Consider the following 16,756-nt stretch of genomic DNA (forward strand, 5'->3'; position numbering starts at 1 on the left):
CAAACATACAAATTCATCACAGGGTTGCCTAAAGCTTGCCAATAGAAAATAATGCCGATTAAGTTGTGGGCACCCGACATTCACTTGCCCTGCGGCCACTCCCTCAACGACACGAGTCGCATTGACTCAGGGTCCCGCGGGTAGTTCCATGACTCGGTGGTCCAGGAGAGTGGCACGAGCGATGCGGGCATCAGCTGGGCGCCACAAGGGCAGCCATGCTTCGAGTCACTCGCACAGCTCCCTGTTCAGCACGACGTGAACGCATTCCCAGCCTTCTGATCTATGTGGCTTTTCCGAATCAAGCAAATTGTCACTGATAATTTAGCACATTTGCTATGCTATTTAAAAAATATCTAGCGATTCATTTTATATAGCGTCGTTCATGATTATTGCATCTCAGAATTTCTGAGGAGCCAAAGACCAAGCTGGAATATTGCAAGGGAGGTGAGCCTGCACCAACAATTGCCCTGCATTTCTATATATGTTCAGATGTTGCCAGCCAATTAGTGAGTGTGTATATATGTGGAAGGAAACTGGAGCACACAGATAAGTCACTGCTGAGTGCATTAATCACCCTTTGTGAGATTTGACGCAGCATGTAATTAAAATATATTTCCAATTTGTCTTCGGGTGATTTTGTAGGTGTTTGTTTTAAGCAAGAGGAGAGTGGAGTTTTAATGCCATGTCCTGAATGGGCCTTCCATTACAAAGTCCTCATTCAGGATCCCAGTCCCACAACATTTCAAGCCTCCCTCTCAGTTCTACTGCTCTTTGCACTGAACATTTAAACCTACTTATTGGGCCTTCTGATATGCCCTCTTTGGTATCATGACATGCCATTTCCTATACTGGATCATTGTAATCATCGCTCCATCATGCCTCCTTGTCAGTCAGTAAACTTCTAACATTGGTGTCGTGTGTGTCTGTTGCAGGGATACTCTGGGGGGCCCTTTCTTTGCCAGGACTCAAACGGCCGCTGGTTGCTTTCTGGAATCACCAGCTGGGGTGTTGGCTGTGCACGGGCATACCAGCCAGGTGTCTAGCGCACAGTCGCCAAGTTCATGGACTGGATTCACCAGAACATGCAGTAGTCTCTTATACATTTCTGCACAAGCAGAATACTATAGATCAGGGATATAAATATTATGGGAACTAAACATCAAAATAATTAATTAAGGCAATAAATATATTTTTCTAAAACTGATTTAAAGTTAATGTTAAAAGGTTAATTTAATGAGCTGAATGCTATATTTTAACTGCACCATAATGCAAAAAAAAATTCCAAGTGAACACAGATTTTGGGTCAAATCAGAAAAGTATTTTTTTTACATGCGTTGTCAATAGCGTTTTTATCTTTTGGGCTTGCCACACATGTCAACGGGCCTGGCAAAGCAAACATGAGCATGATGTTGGCATTGGCAGGAGATGAAGACAGAGCTTGCTATTTTTCAATGTTGCTTAATTCTTTCAAAACTGACACAATGGACAATGAATGCACTGTCTAAATATTTGGCCCAACCTGATTATACATGCTAGCAAAGTGAGTGTTGTCCAAACTACGTATGATACATTTATATTCTTGTTATATTTTGACCTGGGTCATCAACTCGCATCTCCCATACATTAATTGCCATGGATGTTGAGCAGTAGGGGTACTCAGAGGGGGTCTATTGGCCTTCTAGGGGACCACTGCAATGATCGGGGCATCCAGAAGGGATGATGAGTTCCACAGGGAGAACGTTCTTCATTGCCTTTGAGTGTCCATGGCAAGGTTATTGGTGATTACCTTCACCTCCCCCGGTCAACACAGTCCATGAGTTTGTGAGTTTTGCTTTACTAACGACATGAAAACAAGACTGGTTTGCACAAGGAGCCTGCAAAATTTTTATTTAGAAAACCTCATGAAACGTGATGCATGGCACTTATCTGAGACGCCCCTTATCTGAGACGCCCCTGTGTAAATGGCGTGATATCAAGACCATTATTATCATAGTGAACTACATGACGTGTGTAAGAAAACTATATAAACATCTATTGGAAACATTTCATGAAAATATGTACAAAAATGAACACTTTAATAGTGTTTCATGGTATTCCAAAAATTTAGACATTTGATTGGTTAAGATGGTTTACTCGTTGGGATGATAAATGGCAATGATCCTTCATCATGTAAAAGACTGTAAGCTGCTTTCAAAAATATATATTTTTTGAAGATCGTATTCACACTCTGCAACAGTCTATTTTCCACATCAAACCATAACGTGTCTGTCGACTGCAATTGAAAATTGATGCATGCTTAGTAGCGATCGGGTGAATAAACATTGCAATGTGTCACATGTTCGTGTCTGGGTGGCTTTTGCTTGAGATTAGGGATCTTGTGAAAAAAGTTATAAGACTTTATATGAAAACCTCCACAGAGGCCGATTTTGACACTGTTGGTACAAGTCATCAGAAAGTCCAATTAGCTCCATCCACATCCTTCTGAACCGCATAATTCCATCTCTCTTCTAGCCTATGACACATCCATTTAGCCCCATCCAGCCAAACAAGCTGTATCATGGGACCTTTTTCCAGAATCAAAGTGTGAAAAATAATAAAAGGTTTTATCCTTTCTGGCAGTAAAGCAGGAAGTGGTGTTAAAATGTTCAAACAACCAATTAGAAACCTGTTGCAAGGAATCAAGTTACTGCATTAACCACACACGTGACTTGTGGTCAATATGCAAACAAACATGCTCTGATAATATTTGAATTGTCTTTGAAACTGATTGGCCTACACCAGAGACAGCCTTCTTTATGACCTTTATGACCTAGTCTCACCACCAGTGTCAGATCAGAGATCGCCAAAAGGGGAACAGTGCAAAGGCAATGCCACACGTATCGGAGCATTTATAGCTAACCACTGCCCACAGCTCCCCAATCACTCGGTGTGCTCACCGCGGTGCCACCACTCCCCCCTCACAATGTGCAAACCACTACGCCACCAATCTCCACATTCTCACAGTGCGCTCACCGCTGCGCCACCGGTCCCCACTCACAGCTAGAATATGAATTAAATGTCCACAGTCATCGTTTTCTGATTTCCGAAATAATACGAGTTGCATTTCATTCAACATTGGGGAGGGGTCTGCCCTTCATTTAAGGCCCTGGCTGCTTACAGAATTGTCACAGACTGTTTTGCCTCAGCAGCTTTCCTCTTTTCTCCTGATGATGATCGAAACGTCGTAGTTTTTTGTTATTTTTAAAAATTATTTTCTCTCAACTTATCTACGTGACTACCGAAAGACCCAAAGAATATGATTTCATGGATGTTTATGAGGTCTGTTGCTGAGGGTTTCAAAGAAGTGGAGGCCTCTCTCAGTACATAAGAGTGAGGGGTTGTAGGTTTCGGCTTGGGTCATGGGTACGGGTTATTTTTTGGCATATTTTATTTTTAAAAAATCGAATTCCAACGTCGTGGATATTGTGATGTTTGGATTATTGACGGTAGAATTAATATTATTGCGAATATTTCTTATATTCTCGTTTTATGCCACTGATTATTGATGTAAAAAATAGGTTCAAATTTAAACGGCATGCAAAGAAGGTTTCAGTTAATTATGAAACAATTCGCAACTGTTGATTTATGTGTTGTAGTGTATGATTGTCTGCTCGACTCAATTTCTGAGGATCTCACGTTTATTTCTATATTATTGTACATTTTACAGTAGTGCTATAAAAATGAAATGAAAAAAATGTTAGCTTTTCACCACAAACAAGGCTACAATGGTTATGATATTGTGATAATTAGATTTTCACCACAAACTAGGCTACAATGGTTATGATGTGATAATTTGATTTTCACCACAAACAAGGCTACAATGGTTATGATATTGTGATAATTAGATTTTCACCACAAACTAGGCTACAATGGTTATGATATTGTGATAATTAAATTTTCACCACAAACTAGGCTACAATGGTTATGATAGTGATAATTAGATTTTCACCACAAACTAGGCTACAATGGTTATGATAGTGATAATTAGATTTTCACCACAAACTAGGCTAAAATGGTTATGATATTGTGATAATTTGATTTTCACCACAAACAAGGCTACAATGCTTATGATATTGTGATAATTAGATTTTCATCACAAACAAGGCTACAATGGTTATGATATTGTGATAATTTGATTTTCACCACAAACTAGGCTATAATGGTTATGATATTGTGATAATTTGATTTTCACCACAAACTAGGCTACAATGGTTATGATATTGTGATAATTTGATTTTCTGCCACCAATTTACAATTAGATTCGTTGCTTCGCATATTCCCTGATATTTTGTTTAGACCGCAAGCGTGTATCCATTTAAACTTTTGCTAACTAGCTTGTTTATGTCATCTAGAATATGAATACAATTTTCACCATCATCGTTTTCTTATTTCTGGGACAATTGTGCCCTAAATAATAGGAGTTGCATTACATTCAGATCTTGGCTGATGACGTAGATGAATCCAGTCTGTGATGTCACAGTCATGTGGGAGGTACCTTTGACATCATGATGTCTATGACGTCATGCACCACGTGTCATTCATATTGGAAGAACTGCGTTTATTGGTGGCTGTGTTTCTTGTCTCAGCTAAAATAAGCGTGATATTATTTAGCCTCGTGGTTATTAAAGCCTCCACTACTGTTGATGAAACTGAAATTAATCTCAGCAGTTGTCAGCCTGCACATCATTTAACCGGTGAGCCTGAAAGGGGTGGTTTAAGGATTGTTTGCGTGTTAATGGGGTTTATTATTGAGGCTTTCAAGGGTGTGGGGGTCTCACTCACTACATGAGCATGAGGGGTTTGGGGGTTTCGCTCAGCTTATGGTAACGTGTTGTAACAAATACGTTTAAATATATAATTTTAGCAAATGTTATTAGAAAATCAAACTGAAAGGGGTGGTTTAAGGATTGTTTGCGTGTTAATCGGGTTTATTATTGAAGCTTTCAAGGGTGTGGGGGTCTCACTCACTACATGAGCATGAGGGGTTTGGGGGTTTAGCTTAGCTTAAGGTAACGTGTTGTAACAAATACTTTTGAATATACAATTTTAGCATATGTTATCAGAAAATCAAACTGCAATGTCGTGGATATTGTCATTCTTGGATTCTTGACGGTAGAATTAATATTGATGTGGATATTTCTGACATTGTCGTTTTATGTGACTGATTATTGATGTAAAAATTAGTTTCAAATAGAAACGGCATGCAAAAAAGGTGAACATTAATCATTAAACAATTCCCAATTGTTAATTTGTGTTGCAGTGTATGATCATCTGCTTGACACAATTTATGATTTTCTCTTTTATTTCTATAATATTGTAAATGTTACAATAGTTTTTTTTCATAAGATGCCATTTTAAAAATATAATTTTACATTGTCACCTCAAACTAGACTCAAATATTCATAATATTGTGGTAATTGGATTGTCTGCCATCAAATTAAGACAATTAGATTCGTAACTTGGAATATCACTTCATATATTGCTGTTTCTAACATTGTTGAGACCGTAACCGTGTAACCTTTCAAAACGTTGATAACGAGCCTGTTTAAGTCATCTAGATTACGAATAAAATGTACACAATCATCATTTTCTTATTACTGGGACAATTGTGCCCGAAATAATCTGAGTTACATTACATTTAACATTGCGAAGGGGTCTGCTGTTCAGGTCAGATCCTGGCTGATGACGTAGTTGTCTCCAGTCTGTGATGTCACAGTCATGTGGGTGGTACCTTTGACATCATGATATCTATGACGTCATGCACCACGTGTCATTCATATTGGAAGAGCTGTGTTAATTGGTCGCTGTGTTTCTTGTCTCAGCTAAAATAAGCGTGAGATTATTTTGCCTCGTGGTTATTAAAGCCTCCACTATTGTTGATGAAACTGAAATTAATCTCAGCAGTTGTCAGCCTGCACTTCATTTAACCGGTGAGCCTGAAAGGGGTGGTTTAAGGATTGTTTGCGTGTTAATGGGGTTTTCATTGAGGCTTTCAAGGGTGTGGGGGTCTCACTCACTACATGAGCATGAGGGGTTTGGGGGTTTAGCTCAGCTTATGGTAACGTGCTGTAACAAATACGTTTAAATATATAATTTTAGCAAATGTTATTATAAAATCAAACTACAATGTCGTGGATATTGTGATTTTTGGATTCTTGACGGTAGAATTAATATTGATGTAGATATTTCTTACATTGTTGTGAGAATTAGTTTCAAATAGAAACGGCATGCAAAAGAGGTGAACATTCATCATTAAACAATTCCCAATTGTTAATTTACGTGTTGCAGTGTATGATCGTCTGCTTGACACAATTTATTATTTTCTCTCTTATTTCTATAATATTGTAAATGTTACAATAGTTTTTTCATAATAATGCAGATACTCCTGCATTTTGTCTTGTTATTCAACAATTATTTAATTGATGGAAAACATTGTTTGTAAAGCAAAATTATGTAAATGCATTTACAATTAAATAATGTGCAACTGGACGCGATTATTTCGCATTCTAGTTTTTAAAAGATGCACAACCGGTGATAAAAGTAAAGTTAATCTCGTCAGTTGTGAGCCTGGTCTTCATCACATCTGAAAAGTGAGCCCGACACGGGCGTTTGAAAAATGATCAGGGATCGTTGTTAATAATTAGGGGTGAAAAGTTGTGGTTATGGGCTACAGGCTGAGTTTTAGTGTTTGGGGATAGAGTTAAGGGTTAGAGTTCACAGTTATAATTAGAGGTTGGAGTTTGCCATACGGGCAAGTGTGATACATATTCTTAGTTTTTTCGGTAAAGTCACGTTGAAGGGAAACAACTAAATAACAAAATATATATAAAACAATAAAAAATTCTCACGACGTTTCGACCATAACTCAAACGGTCATCATCAGTTATGGTCGAAACGTCGTGAGAATTTTTTATTGTTTTATATATATTTTGTTATTTAGTTGTTTCCCTTCAACGTGACTTTACCGAAAAAACTAAGAATATGAATTACTGCAGTCACGAAAGCTTTAAATCAAAAGTGTGATACAGTTACGGTTTAGAACTTAGAGTTACGGTTGTGTATTAGGGTTTGTGTATTAAGGGTTAGTGTTCGGTATGACGGGTTAGGGTTGCCTATCAGGTGTTCGGGTTATGCTTGAGTAATAGTATTTTGATGTTTGGGCGAGGGATATTGCTCAGGTAATTCGATTGGTTGACCTCTGATTAGATTACCCGTTATGTTCCTAATTTCATCAGGTCTCAGAAGCTAAGCAGGGTCTAGCTTGGGGAGTGATTGGATGTCCTAGCATTGGGTGGCCACCACGTGCTATAAATGGTGTAATAGCCATTGTGAGCATTGGAGGGCAGTGCAGAAATATATTTTCTTTTGCAGTCTCCCCGACCTTCACCAACCCACACTGACCAGCGTTTTTAAGTATGGTTACATAACCCTCATCATCCATGAGGCATTGAGAGGCGTTTATCAACCAGTGGATTAATACAAATGGGTTCTACATGAACAGGGTTAAGTCTGACGATTATGTTCAATGGAATAGTGGATTGGAATAAACATGTGTGAGTGGGTGAGTGAATGAGTGAGTGAGCGGGTGCACAAGTGAGTGAGTTGGTGGTAAGCAAGTAAATGAAGGGGCTTGTAAATCAACATGCACAAGAGTGAGTGAACTGGTACTGTGAGTGGAAAATGGTAATTATTGAGAGGATGAGTGATTAATTGAGTTGATAAATTTGATCCTTGTTCTAACCCCTCCAGGCCACCACCATCAAACAGACACAACACCTACAACATGGACAGACAACTTAAGTGGGCTGATATCTTGGAGCACTATGAGAGTAAGTTACATATACCTACATAAAATAGTTTGTTAGAATCAGAATATTTATATATTCTGGAGAATTCTGATGAGCTATAAACTTACTTTTCACAAATTACTAGGAAATGCAGAGGAGAACTCCATAATAATGGCATTCAGCAGAACTGGCTTGGTGGGTAAGGGATTAGACACTGATCCAGCATGGCAGAGAACGTTTATTAAGCTCTGGGTTTCAGCAACCTATAATTAAACTAGGGTCTCAAGTTTATGGAATGAATGATCTCAACATGCTCACAAAAATATGACATGTAAAGTGTTAATGCCATGTGATGAATATTTCTCAATAGCAGGGCCTGTAGTGTGATAAGAGGTAACTAGAGGGATCTCAGAATGAGTTCTGTGAAATCTCCATGTGCTTCATTCTCTAACCCATCACTCATCCTTTGAATGAAATGTCTGTGCTCCGTAGTCCGGAAGTCGCAGCTCCAAACGACCACGTGGGGGGACATTATGGACAGAGTTGACCCTTTCCCGAACCAAGGTGACAAGAATTGCGACCAAAAGGTGTGTATGTGGTCGGTGAGGGTCAAGGACACCGTCTGTACACGAAAGCACACCATGCCACCACACGATAAAACTACAACATGACTACACATCACATCACCAAACCATCTCTCCACACCACCTTTCCCATCATACCACCCCATCATCCAGTCAATAACCCATCACAGAACCTCACCATGTGTCTACACCATCACACGACACGATCTCTCCATAACATTCCAACACATCACATCTAAATACCACCACATCATCTCCCGACATCACCCCATCTTGCCACCATGTCACGCCATATCCCACTCGTGCATGCACATAAATTGGCCTTTTTTTAAGGCAGTGACGCGACCTCTGTCTGTGAGCTCATTGGAAGGTGCTATTCCAGTTGCCCACGATGAGCGCTGCTGTTAGATTTTTCCAGATTATGGGCAGCTAGATCCTTTCAATGGAACATTCTGTGGCACCTATTGCCCGTGATGAATGTTAATAACAATCGCCATTAAATTATCGCAGTTGATCAAGGCCTCAATGGGGTTCATGAGGTCTGTGGGGTCGATAGGTGTCTGTGGGAATATATGAGGGTGTAACATGTATCATTAGTTTGTAGGGTTTAGGCGAATTAGTGGTTAGGGATACATTAATGTTGTGTCCAAAGTACTGATTGGTAAAGTTTTGTTTTAACATCGGGTGATTGTGTATATGTATGTGTGTGCTCAGCATATTTGGATGAGTCAATATACATGTTTGCCTCCATGCATAGGTGTGTGAGTATGCATTTGTGTATGGGTGGAAATGCATGTTTGCGTGCGTGTGGGTATTATTTTGTGCATGTGTGTGCATGTTTGAATGTTCCTGTGCTTATCGTTGTGCATATGCACGAATAGAAGCAGCTCAAGTGTAGGCGCCCCAAGAACCAGAGGAGCATTCGGGAGGTGAATAACCTCGGCGAGGTGAAGCCTCTCGAGGAGGAGAAGCGCTTCACCAAATTGAAGCACCACTGCCTCCGGACCAAGGCCACCAGCACCACCACCAGCACCACCACCAGCACCACCACCAGAACCACCGCCAGCACCACCACCACCAGCACCACCGCCAGCACCACCACCAACACCACCACCAGCACCACCACCAGCACCACCGCCACCTCCTCCGCTACCGCTACAACCACCACTACCACTCCTGTACAGGGCCCAATCACACTGCACATTGGAGAAGATGTCTTTAGAGAAGGAGCCGCTGAGCCAGGGTAAGCAACTCTGCGTGTGTCCTGTGTGTATTTATTATGATTGTTTACGCAGGATAAGCATCAGTGAGTCTCAAGACCTTTTTTCAGCAGGGTCCTGCCAAGTTTTGTTAGTAATTGGGAACAAAATGACTGTTGTTTGCGATCCTAATTGAGTGATTTGCATTGCTTATGTGGGTTCAGTTATGGGGAGAAAGCTGCAGAGCCCACCCAGAACAGGGGGAGAGAACAAACTCCACACAGAGAAAGTGGCCCAGTTGGGAATCGAACCTAGATCCCTCTAGTTATGAGGCAAAGATGTTCCAGCTCTGCCACCCGCACAAACACACAGACAATGCAAACCCCACATGTACATTCGGCGATAGAAATGTTCTCCATAATTGCTTTCTGGGTGAGACCACGTAACAATTCGGTAATATATTCACCATGTAACCCTACATCCACTATATTGTTGCCAGACTAATGCCCGTTTCCTGGCCAACTACCAAGTGTATTTTTACTGCACAAGGATAGCTGCCATTGGGAGGAGGGGGGTGCCCCCTTTCAAATGCATTGAGACGAGAAATGCAAGATGTGAGTGGCTCATCACGTGTAAAGCGCTCTGAGATGCCATCAAAGTCAAAGGGGGCAACTTAGTCGACCACGAATCACCATAGATATTTTTCCACAATCGTGCATGGGTGAAGCGGGCCAGCGATAGCGGGTTCATCACTCACTGCTTACAGTTCAGCTCTGGCGTCCTGCCCTGGGTATTAGTGCTGCTGCGTAAACCACAAAGACACGCACACCCTCTCCTTCATAGCACACGTTAAAAATCTCCCCTGATGTCATTGGAAATGAGTATGCCATTGTGTGCCAGGGATCAATTATAGTACACATATACAAATGTCACTGCAAGTTATTCCATTGGATTTACACAGCAATTCCAGCCACTACTGTGAAACTACAGCAGTCTGTGTTAGATTCAGCAGCACCTTTCTTCGTGCTAGCCTTGCATTGAGAGAATGACAGCTGCAATGCCAAGCGTACTCACTGATTGTGATGTTTTCTGTGGTTATTAAATTCGAATTAATCCGCCACACAGTCCACCTACAGATTGTAAGGAGACGACTGCGATGTCTGCCATAGCAAGAAGGTTGAACGGTGTCATGCGCGTCTCTTCACAGAGCGGAGTCAGCGCAGCAATCCTCGCAGGCCGTTGAAGAGAAGAGAGAGGTTGTGGAGAAGAAGATGAAAGAGGAAGTGAAGGAGGAGGTGAAAGAGGAAATGAAGAAGGTGGAGAGGGAGTTGGAGAAGACAAATGAGGAGATAGCGGTGGAGGACGAAGAGGACGACAAGGAGATGGAGGAGAAGATGGCTGTGGAGGAGGAAAAGGAGAAGATGGTGGTGGTGGTGGTGGTGGAAGAGATGGTGATGCAGGAGGTCGAAAAGACGGAGAAAGAGAAGACGGAGGAGACAGAGGAGGCGACGGGGAAGGAGACAGAGGAGGAGACAGAGGAGGAGACAGAGTGGCAGGAGGCGGTGGTAGTGCAGGAACGAAAGGGCCTGGCTCGTGTGGCGAACGCGATCCGTGCGCTCTTCCGCAGCATGATGCTGTTTGGTTGCGGCCGGTCGACCGCACAGTTGGGGTGATGGAGGTGCCACTGGGACCGCAGCCGGGGAAGGAAACTGAGCAGCAGATGCCAGGACTGTACTGGACACTGACTGCTGCCAACAGACTAACTCTGTTAAGAGTTAGCATCAATCCAATGCATTATGTAATAATTATCATTGTTGTTTTTATTATAAACTTTATGACATAAACCTATGAGGAAACAATGTAACTTTGCATTGCTTGTGAGCGCTGCCTGGGTTGGTTCAATGTGCCTTGGCTCGTGTGCAGTGTCCCGGCTGTGTGTGCGGCGGTACAATGACAACTATGTCATGAGAGAAGTTTCAGGCAATGGCCCTTCTTCAGAACGTGTACAAGCAGTGGTGGGAAAAGATCATCAGGCGATTCGTCTGACACATCCACCCCTTCACTGCCCCACTGCCCCTCTGCCAAGCTGCTTCCGCTGTCCTGCTGCCCCTCTGCCCACTGCCCCATTGCCTCACTGCCCCTCTGCTCCGCTGCCCCACTGCTTTGATGCCACTCTGCCCTAATGCCCCGCTGTTCCATTGCTCCACTTTCCCACTGCCATCACATCCATCACGAAGCAGCGAGACGTCCATACCACCTCATTCAATATTACCCTGATGTGCACGCAGAGAGAGAGACCCTCGTTTAGCATTGCATACTGGAGGGGGCTGCTGTGATGCAATGGCTCGTAAACTTCACTGGCAATAGAGAGATTGCTGGTTCCACCTTCTGGCACAGCAGTTGAAACAAATGGTCGAGTATCTGAAGTTCCCCTGCCTCTGTCCGCCAAACAGTACAACTGGGTACACCAAAATCGAGTGGCAAGTTGCGTGTGGTGGGTAACAGTGTGGGTACTCCTTCCTCTTCAAAATCATCTGACGAGTATGGAAGAATAGACCAAAATATCGTTCAAACGCCTTTCTAGAGGTCTCTATTGTGTAAATTCTTCTTGCCAGCAGAGGCATGAGAAAGCAATTGCAGGACTGCTCCACAATACCAATTGTCTTGGTAAAGTATTCCAATAATGCTTCTTACTAAACAGGCTGCTTATGTATTTAACATGGGGGGGGGGGTGTTGATTGTCTAGAGATGGTCCAGTGGCTCAGAGGTCAGAGCACTAAAATGGGGTTGAATCCAGGAATTCACCTACGATTAAAGCAGGTTCTCAAGTCTGGTGAATTAATGGTCTCAGCGCGGTTGCCATTAACTGCACATTATAAACCATCACATTACTGCTTGGGTGAGTGGGAAATTGAGTAAGTGGGTGGGTAGGTGGTGGATGAATGAGTGCATCGGTGTGTGGATATGTGGGTGAGTGGATGGGTAATTGGATCAGTTGGTGCCTGGGTGAGTGGATGGTTGGTGGTTGAATGGGTGGATGGGTAATTGAATGAGTGGGTTAGTGTGTAAATTGGTGGATGTGTGAATGTGTTAATGAGTAAGTGGATGGTTGAGTTGGTGAATTATTAGGTGGGTGGATGAGTGAGTGGGTGGGTCAGTGAGTTAGTTTGAATGAATCAGTGGTTGAGTGGCTAATTAAATGAATGGGGAGCTGGATACATGATTTGGTGCTTGGGTGGGTCAGTGGGTAATTGAGCGAGTGGGTGAATGAGTATAGGGGTGAGTGGATTTTTGAATGAGTGATTGGGTGAATGGGTGAGTTCGTGAGTCTGTGTGTGAGAGGGTAATGGAGTGGTTGGATGTGTGAATGGGTAAATTAGTGGGTGAATGAGTGGTGGGTGAGTGGGGAGGTGATTGAGTGAGTGGGTGAGTTAGCTGGTGGGCAAGTGGGTGCGTGGGTGGGTGGGAGAGCGGGTGGGTGAGTTAGTAGGTGGGTGAGTGAGTGAGCGGGTGAGTGAGTGAGTGAGTGGGTGGCTGGGTGAGTGGGTGGTTGAATGGGTGGGTGGGTGAGTGTGTGGGTGAGTGAGAGTGGGTGGGTGGGTGAGTCAGAGTGGATGGGTGAGTAGGTGGGTGGATGGGTGGGTGAGGGTGAGTGGGTGGGTGGGAGATTGAGTGAGTGGATGAGTGGGTGGGTGAGTGAGTGTGTCGATATGTGGTGAGTCTGTCCCTGGTGAGTGTCTCTGGTGAGTCTGAGGACCAGACACTGTTCTGACCATTCCGTCCCCTTCGAGCGCCTTGCTGGCCTTCATCGGGGCTCACTACCAACAGGAGCTGCCCCAGATATGTATATAAGAATCAAAATCTGAATATGTAATCATACTGGAGGAATCCGATGAGCTATAAAGCTTTTTTCAGAGATGTCCAGTAGGGACGGCTTTGTATGTTACAGCAACAAACAATACAAAAAAAAAAACGATCGGAGTGCAAGGTATAGGAAAAGTAAACAAATCACTAAAAAAAGAATAAACTAAGCAATTTTTTAAAATATTATCAGGTAAAGTCCAATGAGGTATTAGCTTATTTTTCAGAAGCCACTTGACCACAAATGATAACTCATGTCTGGGGGCAGCTATTGAAGGCTGAATTTCTTTCGCACCGTACATAGCCAACCGTGCTAATCGGAGGTGCCGGGGAAGGACACCAAAAGTATTAGGTTAGGGTCAGGGCTATAGGGTCAGGGCTATAGGGTCAGGGCTATAGGGTCAGGGCTATAGGGTCAGGGCTATAGGGTCAGGGCTATAGGGTCAGGGCTATAGGGTCAGGGCTATAGGGTTAGGGCTACAGGATGTAGGGGCACTGCAGGTTCTCCACAAGGCACGTGCTGCCCTCTAGTGGACAAACGCATAACTACAGCTGCTGCTGCAGCTCAAGGAACAAGATATCCGAGCTGTACAGCCTCCACATCGCCACTTCTCCACGCACACAATGCGAGTGGTGCTACTCAGCCGCACAAGCTTCTAAGAGTGCATCTCATCATCAACATTAACTCAACACAAGCAGCACCCTGAAACAGGCTTCGTCTCTCAGTGTCTCATCAGCAGTCAGGCTCGCTTGAACTGGTGAACTGCCAGATGTTACTGAGATGGGGGGGGGGGTTCCATGTGGAGGACGTAACCTGTTCATGATTATTGAGGGCGGCTGTTCGATGTGGAGTGACGTCACTTGTTCATGATTATTAGTGAGGGGGGGAGTACTGCATCTTGAGTGACGTCACCCGCTTATGATTATGAATGAGGGGTGGGGGTGTGTCCATTTGGAGGACGTCACCTTCTCATGAATATTAATGAGGGGGGCTGGTCGATGTGGAGTGACGTCACGAACGTTAAGGACATACATTCCTGGGTGATTACAGTAGATATATAACAACAACCGCCATTCGCCACTAAGTGGCGGTGACGTCACCACGACGCTTGTGCCAGGCCATGTGCACCTTGAGGCCACGTGAAGTGTCGAACGCCCGCTGGCAGGAGGTCACGGGGCAGACCCAGGTGCCACGGGTCGACTGACTGAGATGACTGAGATGACTGGCTGATGCACCACCTGTGCCCCCTATTGTGCCAACCTGCTGTGCCCTAGCCACCCGGCGCTCCGCTCGTTGTTGTGAGCGTCGCTCCTCTGCCCTCCATTGTTGTTGGAGGGCGACTACCTCCAAATGCCCAGTAGCGTCCTTCATGAGCCTCCTCCACAGAGGCCGATTTTGACACTGCTGGTACCAGTCATCGGCAACTCCACTCAGCTCCACGTCCTCCTGTACCACATCACTCCATCTCTTCTCTAGCCCGAGCCGCGCCCGTTTAGCCCCCTCGATCCGGCCGAACAAAAGCTGTTTCGGCATGCGGTGGCTGGGCATGCGGGCTACATGACCCAGCCATCGCAGCCTTGCCCGCCGGAGGAGCTCACCGTTGAGACCTTGCCCAGATCTTTCAAGGATTTGTGAGCTCCTCACACAATACAGTCTGGTGAAACCCAGGATGGATCGTAGGCAGGCCTGTCTAAATGTTTCTAACCGGCGAAGATGTTCCATTAGGGGGGTCCACGTTTCGCAAGCGTAGAGAAGTGAGGAAATGACCGTGACCGAGAGGCTTTCAAGGGTGTGGGGGTCTCACTCACTACATGAGCATGAGGGGTTTGGGGGTTTCGCTCAGCTTATGGTAACGTGTTGTAACAAATACGTTTAAATATATAATTTTAGCAAATGTTATTATAAAATCAAACTGAAAGGGGTGGTTTAAGGATTGTTTGCGTGTTAATCGGGTTTATTATTGAAGCTTTCAAGGGTGTGGGGGTCTCACTCACTACATGAGCATGAGGGGTTTGGGGGTTTAGCTTAGCTTAAGGTAACGTGTTGTAACAAATACTTTTGAATATACAATTTTAGCATACGTTATCAGAAAATCAAACTGCAATGTCGTGGATATTGTGATTCTTGGATTCTTGACGGTAGAAATATTATTGATGTGGATATTTCTGACATTGTCGTTTTATGTGACTGATTATTGATGTAAAAATTAGTTTCAAATAGAAACGGCATGCAAAAGGTGAACATTAATCATTAAACAATTCCCAATTGTTAATTTGTATTGCAGTGTATGATCATCTGCTTGACACAATTTATGATTTTCTCTTTTATTTCTATAATATTGTAAATGTTACAATAGTTTTTTTCATAAGATGCCATTTTAAAAATATAATTTTACATTGTCACCTCAAACTAGACTCAAATATTCATAATATTGTGGTATCTTCTTTGGTTCTTTCGGTAAAGTCACGGCCTTCATCAGGTGATGAAGGCCGCTTGTGTTGTGGCCGAAACGTCGTGAGAATATTATTGTGTTATTTTATTTTATCAATTTATTATTTTATTATCATTCTACGTGACTTTACCGAAAGAACCAAAGAAGATGAATCATTGCAGTCACGAAAGCTTTAAACCGAAATATTGTGGTAATTGGATTGTCTGCCATCAAATTAAGACAATTAGATTCGTAACTTGGAATATCACTTCATATATTGCTGTTTCTAACATTGTTTAGACCGTAACCGTGTAACCATTCAAAACGTTGAAAACGAGCCTGTTTAAGTCATCTAGATTACGAATAAAATGTACACAATCATCATTTTCTTATTACTGGGACAATTGTGCCCGAAATAATCTGAGTTACATTACATTTAACATTAGGAAGGGGTCTGCTGTTCAGGTCAGATCCTGGCTGATGACGTAGTTGTCTCCAGTTAGGGATGTCACAGTCATGTGGGTGGTACCTTTGACATCATGATATCTATGACGTCATGCACCACGTGTCATTCATATTGGAAGAGCTGTGTTTATTGGTCGCTGTGTTTCTTGTCTCAGCTAAAATAAGCGTGAGATTATTTAGCCTCGTGGTTATTAAAGCCTCCACTATTGTTGATGAAACTGAAATGAATCTCAGCAGTTGTAAGCCTGCACATCATTTAACCGGTGAGCCTGAAAGGGGTGGTTTAAGGATTGTTTGCGTGTTAATGGGGTTTATTATTGAGGCTTTCAAGGGTGTGGGAGTCTCACTCACTACATGAGCATGAGGGGTTTGGGGGTTTAGCTTAGCTT

At 43.2% G+C, this 16,756-nt stretch overlaps 1 protein-coding gene across 1 annotated transcript in view; it reads left to right on the plus strand.

Annotated features, from left to right (window-relative positions):
• LOC142922536 (fructosamine-3-kinase-like) overlaps window positions 1-2,336 on the plus strand; it is a 63,781-nt gene extending 61,445 nt beyond the window's left edge. The window contains exon 7 of the mRNA XM_076063330.1: window positions 933-2,336. The gene's annotated coding sequence lies outside the window, so the exon portion shown is untranslated. The remainder of the gene's footprint in view (window positions 1-932) is intronic.
• Window positions 2,337-16,756: the final 14,420 nt, after the last annotated feature.

The sequence above is a fragment of the Petromyzon marinus genome, unplaced genomic scaffold, assembly GCF_048934315.1.
Source record: "Petromyzon marinus isolate PM22_M1 ecotype Great Lakes invasive population unplaced genomic scaffold, UKy_Petmar_22M1.pri1.0 PM_Scaffold_1, whole genome shotgun sequence".
Taxonomy (NCBI): Eukaryota; Metazoa; Chordata; class Hyperoartia; order Petromyzontiformes; family Petromyzontidae; genus Petromyzon; species Petromyzon marinus.